This window comes from Notothenia rossii (genome assembly GCF_949606895.1).
Source record: "Notothenia rossii genome assembly, chromosome: 10".
In the NCBI taxonomy this organism is placed as follows: Eukaryota; Metazoa; Chordata; class Actinopteri; order Perciformes; family Nototheniidae; genus Notothenia; species Notothenia rossii.
Genome location: NC_136908.1, coordinates 13,928,394 through 13,950,203, shown reverse-complemented (window position 1 = coordinate 13,950,203; position 21,810 = coordinate 13,928,394). Strand labels below are relative to the sequence as shown.

Below are 21,810 nucleotides of genomic sequence, written 5' to 3'. Positions count from 1 at the left end.
GGGAACAATGCGTGTCTGTGCTGTGCGTAATAGTGCATGTTATGGTTTTATTCTGATCGAAGAAAAAAGGCTGAGCAGTGGAGATTGAAACCCAATTGCTCACGATTAAGGACTATTCGAGTAAACCTAATATTGTCTATTGGGAGCTGCATTTTAACTAGTATTTTTTCCATGTTTGTGTTATCAGAAGTACAATTGGCTTTCTATAAATTGCTGGTTCAGTTTGTGTAATCAGTGACACCAACTCACAGCTGTCCCTGTCTCCATAAAAAGCAGTTTACAATTCATGGGCTTGGACCCGGGATGGAGAGTTGTCCTCGGGCAACAGGCCACTGAAGTTCACGGATCAAGTGTTATCCTTCCGATGTGTCAATACCATTTCGAGAAGTGAAGTAGCCTTCCTATCAGCTGATAATCCCCAGAAAGCATGAACACTTTATGGATTCAGAGTATTAGTTATATTGTGAGGCGACTCCTGAGATAGATATTATTGTGCCACATGTAGGTTTTTAAATCAAAGAACGTATTTTGAGAATTTGATGACAATTGTTTACTATTTTTTAAAATAGGAAAGTGTCATTACATCTGTTCCAAAAGGTTGATGTTTGCAATTTTCTTGGAAATATATTTTGACTTTGCTATCCTGGCTGTTTAGCGAAGAGCAATGCTCTCCTCCTCTCCCTCTGCTGTCTTTGAGACAGACTTTGAATTTCACAGTTTGCATTTGAAGACTTCCTCCAAAGCTCTGTCACAACTGTCAAACGCATCTTCTAAAATCCATGTGAAGTTTCTATCTCCTCCCGCTGTGACTTTGCCATCACAAAATAATCAAAAAGCACAAAAAAAAGAAGAGAAAAACTGATATTTCCCCCCCCTTTTTAATGGAGTGTCGTAGGATTGAAATTAAAGGGTTCGGGCTATATTTGACTTCAGTGGGAATCTGTTTCCCGACTGGGAGAAGCTCAGAAATGCGGGTTGGTGTGGGAGGTTGCTGGGGCTCAACCTGCTGTCGATGCCCGACTGTTCTCACGGCTCAGATTAGAGAGGGAGGAAAATATCTCCTGGAAACCCACAGGGTTTTGGATTTTTTTTTACGCATGGCGATTAGCCCCTTGCAAAGCTTTTTAGGCATCGAGGGCGTGATTGTTAACTCCTCTTAAAGGCGTGACCCACCAGTTAAATATAGATTAAAAACGAGGATTGTTTATGAGCATTTTTGCATTGTCAATAAAACATAGTATAGGCTATATTAGATTTTTTTTTTTTTGATTTTAGTGTCTTCTGTGTATCCAAGATTCGATCATTTTTATCAGGCTGTCATCATTCATATATGTATTGATGTTTGATCTAAATTATCAAACTTATTTTTTATTATCAGTATTATTTATCATTATTAACTGCAGTTGTCATACTATTTTAATGTGTTTCCCTGCACGTCATTTAATACGTCAACTGTTTTAGTTTTTGTCCATTCTTTAACCTCTGGGACTTCCATTAAAATAGCGACTTGACTGAAAAGACTATTACCTGGAATGTGTGTGTTTACAGAGATAAAGAGAGAGAGAGAGGCAGAGAGACAGAAAGAGTAAATGAAAGGTAAACAAAGCTGGGATGAGGGGAGAGTAAATGATAAGTGCTGTTTGCAGGTTATGACTGTGTTTGTGTGTGTTTGCACGTGTATGTGTGTGTGTTGTCGGATCTACATGCACGTCTGCGCACGCTGTATAAACAGGATTGTATTAACGTTGGCTGCTAACTCTCTGCAGTCCATCCAGGCTCTGCAGCACCAGCTAGCTCTTCCAGGGGCCATCTGCCCAGCCACCAGCCTGCCTCACACCTGTTCTCCCTCCCTCCCTCCCTCCTCGCTGATCTCAGGCTTTAGGGTCAAATGCATCAGACCGCTGCTCATGGCCACAGACGTGGCCTTGCAAAAATGATGGCAGCCATTTTATTCTCGCCTTCACACGCACAAAGACGTGCTCAGAAACACTTACATACCCCTGGTTGGCAGGTTGAAAAAGACCTGCGTACACACATATCACCTCACAATTTTTTATTTACGTGGTTTTTAATGATTACCAGTGGTGTATTTCAATACAGATTTTAGATCACACCCTCAAACAATTAATGACTATGATTTCACAATGAAAAAAATGGATTTCCCATTAATCACAGAGTATCATGGAGGCTCCGGCCCTGTGATGTCATTTCAGAGCACTTCTTTAAAGTATGACACACAGACTTTTGGATGCAGTCCAGGTTTGCTGCATGGTGAATAAGTGATGATGACTCAACGGTATATGATATGCCGGCTACATCATGAAGCCCACTTGTGTATTTCTGTATCAGCTGAAGGGCTGAACTTTCTCACAGCTACACGTCCAAAAGGCAAAAGCTGAATGATGCCAAGAATCATCGCATCAGCTGTATTGTTTAGTATGCTCATTTGGTTTTACACGAGCCAATTTGAGAGTGCTTGACGCCCAAAATGATCAGTAAGACACTGGCAGGTTGATATGGCAGAATCAAAAACCAGCTACGTCATTTATGGGCTGGCTAGACTTCATGCATGTGCTTTAAATGCAGTATGTTCTTGTGAGTTAATTCACTACTTAATAAGTAGAATAAGTTCGTTTTTCTGGTGCTGGAATTTCAAGTTATGTCTTGGACTTCAATCTCGAAGGTCGGTTGCGATCCCACTCAAGAAAAAACAAGGACAACTAAGAAGTCATTCCTCCTGTAATTGCATGAAAGCTGTGTTAAGATGGCAGAGCATTTTGAAACAGGCACAGGTTGCATTTGAAGCCATGCAGTCCGGGGGCAAATGTCAGCAGTAGAATTGGATAGTAAAACCACTGTTCCATGCACTCCTTCAAGATGTATAGATCTGTTCTGATTATTCAGAGCCATCTCTTACCAAGTCCCTGAGTGAATTATAGATGGTGTGTGTGTGTGTGTGTGTGTGTGTGTGTGTGTGTGTGTGTGTGTGTGTGTGTGTGTGTGTGTGTGTGTGTGTGTGTGTGTGTGTGTGTGTGTGTGTGTGTGTGTGTGTGTGTGTGTGTGTGTGTGTGTGTGTGTGTGTGTGTGTGTGTGTGTGTGTGTGTGTGTGTGTGTGTGTGTGTGTGTGTGTGTGTGTGAGCACCTACATACACACACATACCCTTGTAGATCGATAGGCCCATTGATGGTTATCAGCAAGAGGGCAGTTCTCTTCACTGCTTATTGAATTTCATCACCCATGAAAGAGCAGCAGCTGTATAAAAGGATTTGCTTGTGTGTATGGGGGGGGGTCTGTGTAAGGATTTGTCCAAGTGCGTTGTATACGTGGTGCGTGTGTGTGAATACTCCGGTACTCTCAAAACCAAGAGGTCTTTGTGTTATTGTAGTTGTGAGTTGGCCTTTACAAGGGGCTTATTTAATGTCAAAGTCAACAGCGAGCACTACAAACTGATTTTATTGGCATTGTTCGTGATTTTACTCCAGATAACAGGAGACGTATAGGGCAAGTGAAGAAGAGACCGATAGGGCAGAGTCTGACAATTCATCAACTTTTATGGACGCAAGTAAATGTTTCAAAGGTTTTTATACTTCAAGCCATTAAGGAAAACATTTTTATAATAGATCAGTTCTATTACCAAATCCAACTTCTTCTTCTTCTTCTTCTTCTTCTTCTTCTTCTTCTTCTTCTTCTTCTTCTTCTTCTTCTTCTTCTTCTTCTTCTTCTTCTTCTTCTTCTTCTTCCATTTCTTAACTGTTGTGAACATGCCTAGAGACAGCTTTATAGCAGTATTGTTAAAGAAGGACAGCTGGGAAATAGTTTTCACTTACTTACTATATCTGCCTTATAGTTCGGCTTCTTCCAATGAAACATTCTGATAGACGTGTGCAGGACAACACACACACACACACACACACACACACACACACACACACACACACACACACACACACACACACACACTCACACACACCTCGCTCAGTCCTCTCTATATAGACTGGGATTGAGTTGCTAATTAACTTCACTTTCTCAAACTGTATCGCACACAGGCAGACTGACACACACACACACACACACACACACACACACACACACACACACACACACACACACACACACACACACAATCTCTCTCTTAGGCTCTGTCTCATGATGTCTTTCCCCTCATGCGTTCTCTCTCTCTCCTACTGTTTATTTTCCTGCCTCCATCTGGAGTCGGCTGATATTGTAATCGCCCTAATGCACATTGCCTTTCCCTCACTCTCACACACACACACACACACACACACACACACACACACACACACACACACACACACACACACACACACACACACACACACACACACACACACACACACATACACATACACATACACACACACACACACACACACACACACACACACACACAATGTGCCATCCTGACAAGCCCCTTTTCTTATTCCAAAAGATAAGTGACTGGATGTGATTCTGTGACTTTGTGTGTAAGCGTAAGTGCACATGTAGGTGTCTATGTTTTTTTTTTTATGAATCCAAAGGGACACACGCTAAAGTGTGTGGTGCCCTGCACTCTGCCAAGGTAACGATATTGAATAAGCACTTCTTAGTGATGTGGAGCGTCGATAATGTGGCAGAGTGAAGATGTTACCTGTTATCCCTTTCCTCCTCAATATTCACCTGTCACACAATGTACATCTACAGTTTAGACAGTCGTAGGAAAAGGAATTCAGAGGCGTGTGTATGTGTGTGTTCCTATATGTGTGTGTGTGTGTTCCTATGTGTGTTTGCCTTTTCTTTTATGAAGGTTTGCATGAAAAGGAAATGTGTGTACGTGTGTGGGCACATGTGGAAAGAGATTACCGCGCTGCCATCTCTAATAGCTTTTGTTTCGTGATTCCACAGAGGTTTGGGATGTTGGAAGGTGAAAGTGTGCGCACATACACACACATGCTCACACAACTGCCGAGGACACACAGAGAGGTTTGATTGATGGGGAGTATGAGCTGTGAAACTGTGCGATTAGGAGCCTTTTTTTCCCCCTAGTTCAAGAGAGGACAATTGTTGAAGAATGGACCGGCTTGCTTTCCTGCCAGTCCATAAAACCTGCCCATAAAAGTTGTTTGTGTCCTTGTGTGTGTGCGTATTTCAGAGACAGAGAGGTGGGCGCAGACAGACAGCTCTTAAAACAAACAAACAGGCAGGCAGAACGTCTGACAAATTGACAAAGAAAGAGGAATGGGATGAAAAAAAGGGAGAGGGAGGCTGTGGAGAAACCTTCCCTCAGCCCTGTCACGCTTTAGCGCATTTAATCACCTAAACCAAGGTGGCTTTCTCCATAAAAAAGTCTACATTGTTAACGTTGACCTGCACCTTTCTACACTTCTGTTACTGCTTGTTTTTTAAAAAGGACATAATGTACCATCACCATCCCTACTTATCAGCTTGGATACCCCTCATATTTGATCTACAGCTCATTAATTTTGATGTATGGATTTGGACTGTACACTTTATGAAAAGGGCAGTCGCTGGAGTGGAGGCCATGGCTAGCCTGGTAAAAAGAAGTGTAATTAAGATCAGCAGACAGGGAGGGAGAGAAAGAGAGAAGCGGCGATCAATAGATGCAGACAGTGGACCCTCTGTGTTTTTCCCTCCGAGTATTGACGTGTTCAGTCAATTACAGCTAGAGAGAGAAGACGAGGAAGACGAGAGATTGGGATGTTCAATGTGTGTGAGGAGATGGGCGCGTATTCTGAATGTCTACACCCATATGTGTGTCAGTACATGTGTGAGTAGGTGCAAGCAGCCAATACACATCTGCGTTTAAGATGTGCTAAAATACTGTCGACAAATGCAGAGCAGACAGATCTGCTGTTGTTTGAAGACTCCAGTCTCTTTTATCTACCATCAGCAGACAGAACTAAATCATTGTTTCCTCTCTTTGCTGGTTAAAATCACACCACCGCAGCCAAATAATGAGGCCCTTTTCCTTTGTGTTTGAATTTGACTTGCATGATGAGTATTGTAGGAGGAGAGGGCTTCCAGCTGTTGTCGGTTAGTGTCACAGACAAACAGGGAGAAGGGACAATGGGACGACGGCCGACCGCTCCGTCCGATTGTCTTGTTGTCAAACCGACAGCAGGTGCCTCAAATGATAAACGCTGAGTGTCAATTATTTCAAGGAAGGACGATTTTGGAAATTGGTTCAAAGAGAAAGAGGGAGAGTGGCAGAGGAGACAGTGGGGGTTACATAAAGAAATGAAAGGAGCTCCATTTTCCCAAAATGGGGCCAAGTAAAAGCCCTATTTTGTTTAACTTCTAGTGCATCCTGTTCTCAGTATTTCCCTTCACACATGCCCCCCACATACACACACAGCCTTCAATAGCCTGAATTGTTGCTGGCCACCCCGCTAAGTGTTTGTATGCTCACAGTCGATATAGCCGTCGCCGGGAACAAAATTGCACTTGATTTTATCTCAGCAGAAAAGATATTTGATGGCATTTCCACCTCCAAAAAAAAGAAGATTATGCTCACAATAATCACACTCACTGGGTTTTCCTTTCTCCGAGGGGATACAAAAAAAGTCCTGGTTTTCTGGCTGAACATGGTGGTTAAGTAAAGAAAGGGGGAGTTGTGAGGATTGGATGCGAGGCTGTAGCTGTGTATCGATGAATAGATAGAGATCTCAAGAGCTGCCTTTCCCCAGATGTGTGTGTTTAGATAGAAAGCCTCAGAATTATAGGAGAAATATCGTGGTATCTCACCATCTTTCCATCTCTCCATCTCTCCATCTCTCCAACTATCTAAACAAATCTATTTGTCTGCCTCTGTATCTGTAGTGTCATCTGATATACATTCATGACCCCAGCTGCTCTTATGGATTTGCGATTGACAGCCCTTTCATCAAAGCATCTGTTCTTCCCCTCTGTCGTACTCTCACCATATGGACATGTCATCCTCAGCTGCGCGTTTCATACCAGCGTAGATGATGTGTCTCCATGGTAACCAAACTCCACTTTTAGAAATATGATATCAATTATGTTTTTGGCCCCACAATGTGCAGGACGTCTACTCGAGCACACACTGGTGCCTGTATTGCAATGTAGTTTGACATTTATAGTGTTTCATATCAAGTTAGTGTGCTTGATACTGGACTCGTGCAGATTTGGGCACATACTGCGGCCCTGTTTGAAGTTTTATGGCTCCTGCAGTGTACGGACATGTTTGTCTTCTCTACACGATAAAGCCATTTGAGGGGAATATCCCAGCTTTTTCCAGGATTTTAAACAGCTCCAGATTGCGGCGAAACTCTTTAGTCCCGGTAACACTGGGAGAAGGCGCGGAGCAGAGGAGGGAGAAGGGCTCTCACGCAGCAATAAAAATCCAGGAGAGAGCATAAATCCATCTCCCCTTGTAAGGTCCGACATTTTTTTGCAGATGTTTCAAGATGTTTGGCCCAAGTGACGGTAATGTCTTGCCCATCTGTCTTCTCTCCTCCCCCAATGTCTCCTTATCAACATCTGGTTTTCAGTGCGGCAGGGAAACAAGTATCCTTTATAAGCCAAGGGTTCCCAGTTCCCCCTCTGCTTGGGCTATTAACTTAGCCTCAACTACTGCTCTCTCTCTGAGCACACATACTCACATATGCTAACCATTAGAAAGTCATACCATTCAGAAAATGTAATAACTTTCAGTTAGAGGGGGAGATAAAGTATTTGGCTTATTTGTTCTCTCTTCACTTTTTCCATAACTGCAAAGAATTTGGGGTTCTGGTTTTTATGCCTCCCCTGTGAGAGGGCAAATGATTGCTTAGTTGTTAGTTTGAGGATGCTTCAGTGGGAGGAAAGCCCCGTCCCCTTAAGCATTTCAGTAGGCCCCTTGGGTCTCTGTCTACACCTCTACTACTCACAGGAGTGAAGAGAATAGAATAAGAGACCCATCAATGAACTTGTTATTTATTGGGCAATGAAGGCACACAAACATTTTGCTGCACAGTACACACAGAACAGCAAAACAAGGATCTTAATTTGCTATTTCCTCTTTGGCAATATTAAATTGTCCACATAATAATTCACAGCTGTGCAGGGATAGCGTATTGTGGTGCAGCTGTAACTTTATGTTTGTGAATTAAACCATCTCTGAACTGCACATCATATGCGCACACACACTTCTACAAACAACACACAGGTGTGCACTCACCAGATCGCTCTCACATGCTCACAGACAGTAACAAGTTGAATTTGCAGACAAAGACACGCAGCTCAGCACCATATGGCAGGGTTGTCAATCTAAGATGAAAGCATGCAGAGCGTGTTTGAGTGTGCCATGTAAGGTGTTGTACAACGTAACTGGTGTGTGTTTGATAAGGTGAACTTTATCATTATCACCTAGACCAGTTTACACATTCATACAGACCCCAAATCACAAATTTGCTTCTGTTTATTTATGTATGAACACAGCATACACACACTCTCATTCTGCCACATACCCTTGTCCTACTTTTCATCATTTAGCTGCTTAACAAAAGCATGCTGAGCTCATTGTTACAGCCAATTATGTTCTATAAAATCAGTGATGTTAATGAAACAAAACAGTCTCGCAATTTTGTGAAATGAACATCGAAACTAAAATGTGTCAGACAAATGTTGAGGCCGCAGCATGTATCATTTGTTACCAGTTGATTCAAGTGACAGGCCTCCAAGCTTAGGTAAAGGGCAGCTAAGTGCAACACATTTCAGTTGTAATTATGTTTTTATTGATGTCATGTTGGAAAAAACATTTAAAAAATCATTAAAGACAACCCTGCATTAGTTGTACCACACACACAGGCGCTGGGTTTGAATATAACAAGTCTTCTTTCAGGGTTTTGCCACTTTGCCCAAGGGCGCAAGACACAATCACACAGAAACATGCAACCCCACACGACAGATGCCCCTAACTGCCAAAGAAGCTAATGCATTAGTCGTGCACTGCCCCAGGCCAATAACAAGCTCAAGTCACCAGCTGATGAACTGTGGGACACGCACACACACACACACACACACACACACACACACACACACACACACACACACACACACACACACACACACACACACACACACACACACACACACACACACACACACACACACACACACACACACACACACACACACACACACACACACACACACACACACACACACACACACACACACACACATACACACACACACTTATTCAGCATATGTGTGTGCTTACCCTGATCCCATGTTTGTTTAAAATTACCATATAAAAGGATTACACTTGTATCTAAATGTATGCATTTGTTTTTAATAATTCAGCACTACCCACTCTCACCTCATTTATATATTAACCTGAAGATGATTGATCTTATGAACATGGTTTTAGTGCAAGTGCTTATTTAACCACCAACAATCATGTCTTTGATTGTGTTTTGAGCCTCGTGTCGGCTGCTTTCGGGTCTTCGATATGTCTGTTTGCTCACGGGATTGAATGTGTGTGAATGTGTGTATGTTGGGGGTTGGTTGTATCTTCACGGGGAATTGATTGCAAAGGATTAGATTGTGATTACAAAAGGGGGTGGGGAGCAGGAAGTAGAAATTGGGCAGGGAGAGGGGTATCAAGGTGAAGGATGTAGCAAGGTGAAAAGAGACTGGAATTACATTTTAAACTAAGATATCCAAGTGCAAAGTCATTTCTAGAACAAAACAACTATTTTGAGACCTGCGTGTTTCAAATATTTAATGAAATTATAACCAAGACTTAGTTTAGTACCAGATGGTTTTCTGCTTTGATTTGACATGATGCCTATAGATTAACACTTTTATTTATTTGACGGCACAGACGCTCAGTCAGACCAGTGGGAACAATCCAAAATGGGCTTTTTGTGTTTTGGGATAAAAGCCATTTTGTTAAGCATGTTTTGATATAAACCTGTTTGTCTATGCCAGTTGGAGTACAAGCCTGATAATAGAGAAACTGGGAGAAATGCAACTGCTGGAGACTGATGGCAGAAGCCACAGAGTCAACATCAGAGGAAGAGATGGAAGTAGTAACAGAGAGAGAGAAATACCCTGTACAAGATGTTCAACAACATTTATGAGTCTCCAAATTGCTGAGCTGGGATACAAGCCTCAGCTTTCAGACCTCTAATGTGTTTTTGAGATTCTCTGTCTCCCTTTTAGAAAGCCACTAACGCCAAACTGCCTCAACGCTGGAAGCCTTTTCAGCAATTGAGGCAAAATAATATGTGAAATCCGTCAACCTATATTTAACTAGTCAATGTCAAGGAGTTCACACAGCTCGTCTTAACCACAGCTACATGCAATTCACAGAGTATATATAGCTTCTCTACTGTAATAGAAAAGTATAGTGCAACTGAGGATTTAGAGGTTGTTGCTGCATTCATGGTATGTGGAAGAAAACTTGTAAAATGTGACACAGCCTGCAGCTAAAAGTACTTCTTGCTGTTCAGATGATTGCCAATATGAAACTACCTTATTTCATGAAAATGGATCTAGAGGCTTACCGTTGTTGTTTTTTTAATAAGTGAGGAAAGACGCAATACAGCTCCTGCCTGTGCACTGAGAGGGGAGAATGTATTTAAACGTATTGCCTCTTCTCATTGGAAACGTGCCAGTGTTTTCATTCACGCCGTGCAAATTAAATCAGGATCTGGAGAAGGCATGTGTAGGAACGATAAATTAATGAATTCACATATTCTAAAATTGTTTATTTTCACAAGAAAACGTGCTCTGAGAAATGGCATCAACAGAAATGACACTATTTTATATCTCAACATCATACACACGCCATGCTTCAAGCACAAATACATTTGTAAGAACAGGAAGCACACACACATTCACCTCCACACTCTCACATCCCTCCAACCCCCGAAAACAATCAGCTGTTATACCGCAGAGTGGTTTTGATTTAGGAAAGGTGGTACAGTCTCCTCTCTGTCTAGAGTCTGAAAGCAGCAGTAATGTTGAACTAGTGCCAGAAGAAGGAAAATCAAGGACACTGTTTTTATTTTATTTTATTTCATCAGCCAGAGACATGGGCAGTCATCAATCATTATTGACAATAAAGCAGAGACTCCCTCGCATAACTATACTGCAAGGAAAAGTAAATCATTGTTCTGTACAAACATTTATTGCCATTGTCTATTTTTTGTCAGTTTTTATTTTATTTCACTCTCTTTGTTATTTCACTCACCTACCTTGTATATTTGCATACACATATATTTGTGAATGTGTTCGTATGTCGCCTTTGACAGTTGTAATTAAAACAGTGGGCACCCTAAGGTTTTTTCACCTTAAAGACCCCAAATAAAAAAGGTCTGGTCAGGAGGACCCGGGCCACATTCAGACCTTTACCTTGACCTTCCTTATTCACTTCTTCTACTTTGAATGTTTGTCCTGATGACTAGAAGCCATGAGGAAGTTCAAAGACCGAATCTGCTCCGCTCTGACTGTTTGAGGCCCCAGGGCAGTTTCTGAAAAAGCCAGATAGCACGGTCTGCTTACAAAGGGGAAGCAGGCAGGACAGTGGGGTCAGGCCCAAGGCCATCAGTCCCTTACCACCCTCTTAACCCCCCCCTTCCCTCCTCCATCAAATATTCTCCGTCCGCTTTCAATCCCACAATTGCTCTTCCAACTTTTATTACCTGAAAACAAGCAAAAACATCCTGGCGCTGGAGTGTGTGCGTGCTGCTGTGTGTGCACGTTTGTTTTTGCACAAGAACAAGACATTTATGTGAGCAGTGCAATGCCGTCTGTCCCATAGACACACACACACACACACACACACACACACACACACACACACACACACACACACACACACACGCGCACACACACACACACACACACACACACACACACACACACACACACACACACACACACACACACACACGCTGTCCCCCTCACACACATCCTGACCCCGAGCATCCAACCATCCCCACCCTTCTCTCCCCTATGCTCCCTGGGTTCCCATCCTCTCCCCCCTCCCCCCCCCCCCCCCCCCCCAGATTCCTTCTGGTTCCTGACCAGCGGGGCTATCTCTGGATGGCCGGCGGTTCCTCTCATTCTGCCGACCCATTGTGTAGTGAGTTGGGTTGGGCCCTGGGCCCCGGGGGCCGGGAGGGAGCCAGGAATGGCCTGGTTCCTGTTGCTGTACTTAAAGGAACTGTGGCACCATTTCCATTAGTCAATCATATCTGCTGTGAAACTGATGTTAGGGCTATTTCTGTGAACACTGTTGCGATCATGTAAGTTGTTTCCCTCTCATTTGGAGAATTGTGGCGTTTGACCAGGAGGATTGGGAAGTTTAATTGGGTGTTAAAGTCACTTAATAACACCATTTTTTCCACAGATGGCAGGACAAGTTTGTATTTTGCATGTAGAAAATTATTCCATAAACAGATTGGCTTTCCTCTGACTCAGGATGTAGTGAGACAGAGACAGGAAATACTTATGATAATCAGGCTCCAATTAGGTATATTTACATAGATCTAGCAATTTCACTGGATAATGCCACTGTCAAAATACTCTTTTTTCAAATTAAAAAATACAAGCACTGATGTACAGGGAAGTCTTGTATTTTAACAACGTTTCAAAATCGAGCTTTTCAATTTACACTATCAAATATGGCCAGCAGTATTTTTTTAATAATCAGTTTGTAAAGACACTGATAGTACTTTTCTTTTCCAAACACCTTCAAATAACTGAAATGGAGCCTCATCATTATCTTTGTCATTGAGTTGACAATCTGATGAACACACAGTTCTTTGCACGCATGTGTTTAAATGCCTCTGTCCCCACGTTATTCCTCACACACTCACAGCCACTGCCATCATACCTTGAGGCAGCTCTAACTACGAACTCCGTCCCTGTGTGGCTTGTGAGTTTCTCCTCTGAGAGCCCTCGCTCTCTAGCTACAGCACCCTGTTAATTATGACTGCCAAGCCAGGCTGTCGCAGTGATTCACTATGGAGGAGAGAGAGGGGCAGGAGAGAGAGTTGGCAGGTGTTCAGATGTATCGTTAGCGCCACCCAGTGATGCAGAGAGAAGAGAATAGCAACTAGTCAAGAAAAACTTGAACGGGTGTTGATTTCGATCAACTGTTCCTCATTTAGCCTGTTCATTTTCTTTTCTCTTGTTCTTTGCTATACCTATTCATCCTTCTCAAATGTCTCTCTGCTGCTTTCCCCTCTTCTCTCCATCTTCTGTTTGTACCTCAATCCTTCAACGCCCTGGCACTCCCCTTTCTTCCCAGCTTGTTTTTCTTTTTTCTTGATGTCGACACTTCTCGTGCCGACGTCAGTTGCGCTGTCTCATGAACTGTTGTGACAAATCGAGCGCTCCATTCCTCTGGTGTCGTCTGTGTTACAGAGAAGTGGAAATGTGCGCTCTCTCTCCTCTTCTCTGTCTCCACTGACAGCCACCTCTCCACTTTATTATCTCAGAGCAGATCAGATCGGAACTGGGCCAAGTAACTCAGAGCAGGATAAATGGATGGAGGCCATGAGTGTGGATTTATGGGACTGGTTGAGGCTGCCTAAGCTTAAAGGAAATGGGGTAGTTCCCCATTGTGATCATATGGTTTATTTGCCTTAGATCCTTGAGGCACAGCGGGAAGTGCATTTGGATTACAGTTCCCTAGACTCTTTGTTAAAAGGGTTATTGGATATATTGGATAGTTTACTGTTTCCAGTGCTTTAGAAATCAAACATCTGTGTACAAGACATCAGATCATGTGTCGGTAATCTGCAGTTATGTTGTGACTCCAGGTGAGGAAGCGAAAATGCCATCTGAATACCCATTAACAAGTCTTACGGCAGTTAAGCGAGCGATTTGGTAGCAAGCAGCTGAGATTGGAAGTATTCAGCAACCCATCCAGCCACCCACTCACACACACACACACACACACACACACACACACACACACACACACACACACACACACACACACACACACACACACACACACACACACACACACACACACACACAAACAGGCCTGCACACATGCACGCACCGACAGCAAAAAAGTCATTTGTTCTACCTCATTAGCATGTATTGTGGCGAGCGGGCGTAACACACTGAAAGGTGAAATGGGTCCGCCATGAATAGCACACCAGTCGGCAGAGGAGAGGAGAGGAAGAGGAGGGGGGAGGAGAGCGAGGGGGAGGGAGGGAGGGAGGGAGGAGAGTGTCCAGATGGCTGGGGACCTGCCGCACACACAGGGAGTCTCTTGCTCGCCTTTTTTACTCCGCTGATTGCACCGTTTCGACTACACTCGCTTTCACTTGCTCTCTTTTCTGCAGCTCCCCCCCCCTCTTTTTCTCACTTCCATCAACACACACACAAAGGCCAACCCCATATGTAACCTCCCTTCCTCCGGAGTTGTTGTTCACATGCAGCCGTTGCGTTCGTGCACACACACACACACACACACACACACACACACACACACACACACACACACATACACACACACACACACACACACACATACATGTAGCACTCTCACGGGCAATTAGTGACCTGGAGGCCGAGGGCAGCCTGGTGGGACCGGTTCACACACTGGTCTTCTTCTTTCCTCCTCTTCATGTCTCTTTCTCGTCACCTTCCTGCATCCTTCTTCCCTCCAGCTTGTTGTTTGACCTTCTTTTTTCTGTAGGTGTGTCCTTTAAGTCCTCTTTCTCTCTCATCTCTAAATTATTCATGCGCTGAAGTGGTTGCTAATAACGGCTTGATTAATTACTTACATGGACTGGAGTTTGTAACAGTCACAGACACAATTTGGATGGATTTCACATAGCCTCCCTCTTCAGCTTGATGACTGGGCTATGACTATGTTTGATATGCAGTATTGAGACTCTGTTTCTGGCAAGTTACATCAGATTGAACTAGAGCTGAGGCCATCTTTAGACAATCCTTTGACTAGGAAAGAGGAGAGAGGGAGAGAAAGTCGCAGAGAGGAAGAGTACTGACGTTTGCCCTGATGTTCCCTTTTTCTCTCAGCATTGTGTTGCGCTGCCAGAATATCTGTTCATGTATCTTCCCATCTGTGGGTGTCTGTGTATCAGTCTGCCAGTCTGTCACTGACTTTCTCTTTCTCTCATCCCTCTTCTCTTGATTCTGCCTCATCTCTCCCCTCTCTCCCTCTCCACCGCACTTTTGCCTCTTTTCCTGTGTCGCTCTCAGACTATGGCTTCCCTGGGTGTCTGGTAGAGAATCACTAATGGTCTCCACTGGGGTGTAAACTGTGTGGGGTTCTTCTGTGTATTATAGGCTGTGCACACACATTCACAAAGATACCCACACATCCATTGTAGATGGCACAGAAGTAGGGGTTATTGGCAAAGAGGACAGGAAAGGGAGGAAGACATGTCTGGGTGTGTGTGCTGACGTGGTCTATCTGTCCAAACACAAGCCTATATTTACATCCTTTTGCATCTTTTTTCTTTGTTTTGCATACGGCTACCTCCCTCGCTTCCCTTTTTCTCACACATCACTTTGACCATTAAACCTGCACATGCCAAGTAGCCAGACTTCAGTGTGTGTTCATGTGTGTGTGTGAGCGAGCGAGCGAGAGAGAAAAGGACATCATTTTGTTTGTGTCTCACTCCATCACCCCCTCTATTCAAGTCCATCTCATTGACTCATCATTGAGTGGGCCCTCAATAAGCTCTATTGAGTTTATCAAGTCTTCCACAAAAAAGTCACACCCTTTGTTGCCCCCCTCCTTACTCACACACACACACACACACACACACACACACACACACACACACACACACACACACACACACACACACACACACACACACACACACACACACACACACACACACACACGATGGCTCAGTCCCACACAAAACCGCCTCAGCGCTCCATTGAAATCTCCTTAGCAAAACGTTTTCTCCTCATCAGCATTGTGTGACTATTCATTTTGTTAATGCGCCTGTGTGAAGAAAGCCTTTTATTTGCCTGGTTTGAATTTAAGCACATATATTAACCCATATATAGAGAGCCACTCTTTAACAGCCTGAATAGGAGGTGATGGGGAGGTGAGGGGGGGGGGGTGTCAGGAGGCAGGAGAGGAGACAAGAAAAGCCAGACCTTTATTCTGGATGCAGCAAGCTTACGTAAAGCCACAGCTTCTTGGCGACAAGTTGACTTGTTTAATACTTGCATAAAGCGAGCCTTTGACGCTCATTCGCAGACACACTGGCACAGAGAGTCATTTAACACAGCACGACTCATATCCCATGCAATTGTTAAAGCGGTATTTGCAATGTGAGTGCCTCAGATGTATTCGTCCCCTTTTTAACAAAAGTGTTCAAATGGCAGGATAATGCTTTTATAAAAAAACAGGTGAAATTACAGACATTACAAAACCTAGAGTATTTATCACTTTTTGGCCACCGAAGCTTTTGTTGCTGTCAGTTGGATTATATGTTTGGCAAGCCTCTCAATAAACTATTTGTTTGGTTGCGTTTGTCTTTTGCTGTTATGTTTTTGTTGCGGATGAGATGGTGAACGTGGGACTGATTCCAGGCAATCTGGGACAGAGGAGTAACAACAAATGAGGCTTTAGTATTCAACAACACCACATTTACAAACATATAGGGAATGATTCCTCTGGTGCTGTGAGCCAATCATTCCTCATTATGTTAAACAAATAATAATAACTTTCATCATACTGACTGATCAGGTTATTTGACTGGCATCAGCTGGTGCTGGTGAGAACGGCAAGCCTTCCTCGTACCAGAGTTGGAATTAATCAATAGCAAATTTCTGATTACAATAACTGGAAGCTGGGATATGAAGTTAAACTCCCAACTGCAGTGTGTTGAGTAAACCTAATACATTGTATCAATGTCTGCTTATGAAAGGAAATATGAGCTTAAATAGAGAGGGTACAGGGTGTGTGAGTAATTTCTGGGGCCACAAGTCCCAAGGGAGCTGAGATATTGCTGTTTTCTACAGTGGCACACACACATGCACACACACATGCACACACACATGCACACTCTCATATGTCTCTATCTCTTCTCTCTCTGTCTTATTATTTTTCTTCCCTTCTCTCTCTCCTCCATTACTGGCATTCTAAGCAGCTCGCTGGGGAGCATGAAGCTTGTTGGCTTGCAATAATGTTACGATGTTTTGGCTCATCTTCACTGTTGTGGGCACAATCATCACACACAAAGAGGTACATGCCGTTTAAAGGAGGATCAGTGGCATTTCTGTGCTTCTTCTTCTTCTTCTTCTACCTTTCTGAACCTGAGACACTGAGCATGAGACGGTATGACTGTGGTGGGTGTGCATGTGTGCAGATGCCTGCAAGCTGACAGGGAGTGAAAGCCCAGACATATGTTAATCAGATGTTGTGATGATGGCAGAGCAGACGGAGAGAGAGAGAGAGAGAGAGAGAGAGAGAGAGAGAGAGAGAGAGAGAGAGAGAGAGAGAGAGAGAAAGCACTGGAGGGAGAAATGAAGGGTGAAAGGAAACGAAGAGCTTTTAAAAGACAGAGAGAATAGAGAGAGAAAGAAGCAAAGCCATGGTGGGAGACGAGCACAATAGAGAAAATGACAGGAAGTGGTGCAGTGATTCATTTTCTAACTGCAAGAACCACTGCTGAGAATCGATCCAATCCATTAGTTTAACTGAATGGACCTCCATGGTAAGTTTGAGGTCACTGAACAAAAATGATAAATGCTTCCTGGAGGTACGGCGGGATACATTATCCATACACAGTGGGATTTTGTTCAGATTTTAGTAGGACATTGCTACCCTGTTTGAATCTGGTGGCAACATCTGATATCTGTATCATATAAATGAAAGTAGTTTAAGATTGGCTGTAATCTAATATTAAAGCTGCTATGATCATTATTTGTATTATAAAGATGTATAAAATGACTATATGTAATGTGAGAGGGGTGACTCGTAGTGATGAGCCCACAGAGAATTATCACCAGTAAAGAGCTTATTTAGCATCTCTCAGCACAACTTTATTGTTTTGGTTCACTCTTACTGTTCTCATCATGCTTCTTGCTGCATGAGGCAGCTGTTTTCGGTGAAAAAGCTCTAATACAGTGTACACTATCAGCCCAGTACCACATGTCAAACAGACAAGTGCATTCAGCTGCTCAACATAGTGGACCGTTTAGCTGCTACACAGCTGGATATTAAGTGTTAGTGGAAAACAAAACCAGAGCTGAACGAAGAGTAAACATTGGAGCTACAAAAATAAAGACACAAACACAACTCTTAACAAATGCTGATGTTGATGTTTATCTGCTGGATGTGAACATTAGAAAATGTTTTCCAGAACGTGTGCTATATCATCTTAATAAGGTGATAATGCCTGAAGAGGTTTTGTCTGTCATCGATGTGAACAGTAAAACCCAATAAATTGCATTGAAAAGCAACATTTTGTATAATGACTTTACATGATAACAGGATTATGTTGCATGTGCAGTAAGAGTGAACCAAAACAATAAAGTCTATTTTGAGCTCTAACCTTGAGTCAATATAGAGAGCAAATCTGAAGGTACTACAAAGTGGCTCTAGAAACAGACAGAAAGAGAAATGATCATGAAGAAGAGAAATCCAAGAGGTAGAGAACAGAAGAAGAGAGCAGAGGAGAGGAAAGATGTGGGGCATTTCTTCTCAGGAGAGTTCAGAGGGGTCCAGAGAAGCAGCAGACGGCTGCTCCAAATGGATTTTCCTTGTTTGTAATGAGGCTACTTCTTCTGCCGCTGCCAGAGCATGTGGTGCTTTTGGGGGGGCTGGATGGAGAGAGGGATGGAGAGAGGGATGGAGAGAAGGATGGAGAGAGGGATGAAGAGAGGGATGGAGAGAGAGAGGGATGGAGAGAGGGATGGAGAGAGAGAGGGATGGAGAGAAGGATGAAGAGAGGGATGGAGAGAGAGAGGGATGGAGAGAAGGATGAAGAGAGGGATGGAGAGAAGGATGGAGAGAGACGGATGGAGAGAGGGATGGAGAGAGAGAGGGATGGAGAGAAGGATGAAGAGAGGGATGGAGAGAAGGATGGAGAGAGAGGGATGGAGAGAGAGAGGGATGGAGAGAGGGATGGAGAGAGGGATGGAGAGAGGGATGGAGAGAAGGATGGAAAGAGGGATGGAGAGAGGGGTGGAGAGAGAGAGGGATGGAGAGAGAGATGGAGAGAGGGATGGAGAGAGGGATAGAGAGAGGGGTGGAGAGAGGGGTGGAGAGAGAGAGGGATGGAGAGAGGGATGGAGAGAAGGATGGAGAGAGGGATGGAGAGAAGAATGGAGAGAGAGAGGGATGGAGAGAGGGATGGAGAGAGAGAGGGATGGAGAGAAGGATGGAGAGAGGGATGGAGAGAAGGATGGAGAGAGAGAGGGATGGAGAGAAGGATGGAGAGAGAGAGGGATGGAGAGAGGGATGGAGAGAGAGAGGGATGGAGAGAAGAATGGAGAGAGGGATGGAGAGAAGGATGAAGAGAGGGATGGAGAGAAGGATGGAGAGAGAGAGGGATGGAGAGAGGGATTGAGAGAGGGATGGAGAGGCTTACAGGGATAGCACAGGATGAGTGAAAATGGGTAGAGGTGCTCAAGAAGAAGCAGGAATGAGGGGGCTGAAGTGGGAGGAGGGGGGCTGACTGAGAGAGAAGGGCGAGGAAGAGTAATAGGAGTGGGAAAGTGTTCAATCGTAGATCTTTCTGATGGGGTAATGCGTTGCCAGGGGGAGGGAGGATAAAGGATAGATGGTGGGGAAACAATCAGTTATTGCAGGTAGTGGTGGCCAGTGAGAGGGAAATAAATAAATGGAGCGGGGAATTGGAACAGAGAGGAAATTGAAAACATTACAGCTATTGTTGTAGAGGACAAAATGATAGCTTGGTGCTATTCCAAAAGTCAAGCTGTTAAACTGTGATGTAGAGATACAATATGAATACAAATGGAACAGCATCTTGACAAAGTAACACTTCTTTCTGTTCAGCAAATGAGCTAAATCACTCGTGAACATACAGCTGAAGAAATGAAAAGAACATCCTTACATGTGTAGTGCTTGTTTCTTTCCTTCGCCTTCATTTCAAACGGTGGTTCAGAGGTTTTAAATGAGAAACATACGAGTGGGGGCATCACCCAAGGCACAACTCTGGTGAAGACAGTGACCTGTTTTAGCTTCTCTTTGATGTGAATTCCACGGATCTGAACTCATATTACCTTTGCACTTCTCTTTGCCTCCTCTTTATTGTCTCCTTTCTACTTTCTGTTGCCACTCTCTCACTCTCTTTCTGCTCTTTTGTTCCCAACTTCACTCACTACTCCCAGCAGAAGAACACAATCTATTATGATGGATGGATACTCTCCCGTACATTAAATCCTTTTATCCAATGTGTTTCATCTTTCCCTCTGGTTTCCATTTCAGGTCTGGTGTGATGTATTCCAGGTTTTACATGCATGCATGCTCATGCCTCTATTAAACGCATGCACATGGTTTTCAGTATGACGAAACCACTTTAGGACAACTCTTTCGATTTCTCATCTGTACATCCGAAAAGGAGGATGGGAGGTTTATAGGAGAGCCCCTGTGGACTCTGCCTGTCTCGTTCACTTCAACTTAACCTGAAAAATACCTGTCAAGTAATGACATAACTTAATCGTGTACGTCTTGATATAAAAAATACATGTAAAGTATCAACACACAGGTGGTCATGACTTATCTAAAAAGACAATGAGAGAATGGGAGGAGAAGGATAGAGAGTTTAACAAAAAAACAAGGGCAGAGAAGGAAGCAGAGGGAGAAGTCAGAGGGAGAAGTCAGAGGGAGAAGTCAGAGGCAGCGCACAGATGGTGAGCTGTCAGCGGCTGTGTGTGTGTGTGTGTGTGTGTGTGTGTGTGTGTGTGTGTGTGTGTGTGTGTGTGTGTGTGTGTGTGTGTGTGTGTGTGTGTGTGTGTGTGTGTGTGTGTGTGTGTGTGTGTGTGTGTGTGTGTGTGTGTGTGTGTGTGTGTGTGTGTGTGTGTGTGTGTGTGTGTTTGTGTCTTTCTCTGTGTGCATTCCGCATGTATGTGGAGGGCATTTCTGCCCTTATGTGCAGCCATGCGTGTGTGTGTGTGTCTGTGCCCTCTGAGCTGAGGAGAAGTACTGTATGAGCGCAGAGCTGTTCCTCCCAGATGGCACTGGCAAACAGACACTGCAAGGCTGGCAGGGTTGGCACAGCGACCGGTGCACAGTTGGCACTGCCAGACACCATGCTCTCCCCGATGTACCGGGGCGAGGGTACCTGCTGCCAGCCGCCTGAGCTCATTGACTGACTGGCAGGCTGTACAACCCAGTGACTTATTCATGAAAGTTTCTCCGTATCTGTTTCAACTACAGAGATTTCACCTTAAATGTGAAACCTTTTGTGTTCACGAGTCAGTAACTACTGTATACGGCTGCAACTTATATTAAAATAAACGAGACAAAGCATGAAGGAACATCCGATTGCCTGTCACGAGAATTCACATCACACCTTGAGCGTTAAAACGGCTTCAATTGTACACGGCTGCATTGTAATTATATTCTGTTGATTCTATTGTTACAGCACCAGCTTTCGTGTCTTAATTCATTGTCAAATCATTAAACGGTGAAGTGTCTTAACTCACTCCTATGATCATGCTGATCTATAGGCCTCCACTGGCAGGTTGCCAGAAGTACGGGAGGCTTTCCAACTGAACACCTTGATGTTTTCTCTCTGCGTGTTGAGCAAAACGAGCAGATACATACCAGGTTGAATAGCTACCGAGGATAAAGT

The 21,810-nt window shown here is 43.8% G+C and overlaps 1 protein-coding gene across 9 annotated transcripts in view; it reads left to right on the top strand.

Moving 5' to 3' along the window:
* The window catches only part of runx1t1 (RUNX1 partner transcriptional co-repressor 1), a 104,991-nt gene that overhangs the window by 48,818 nt on the left and 34,363 nt on the right, over nt 1–21,810 (top strand). The gene's annotated exons all lie outside the window — the stretch shown is intronic.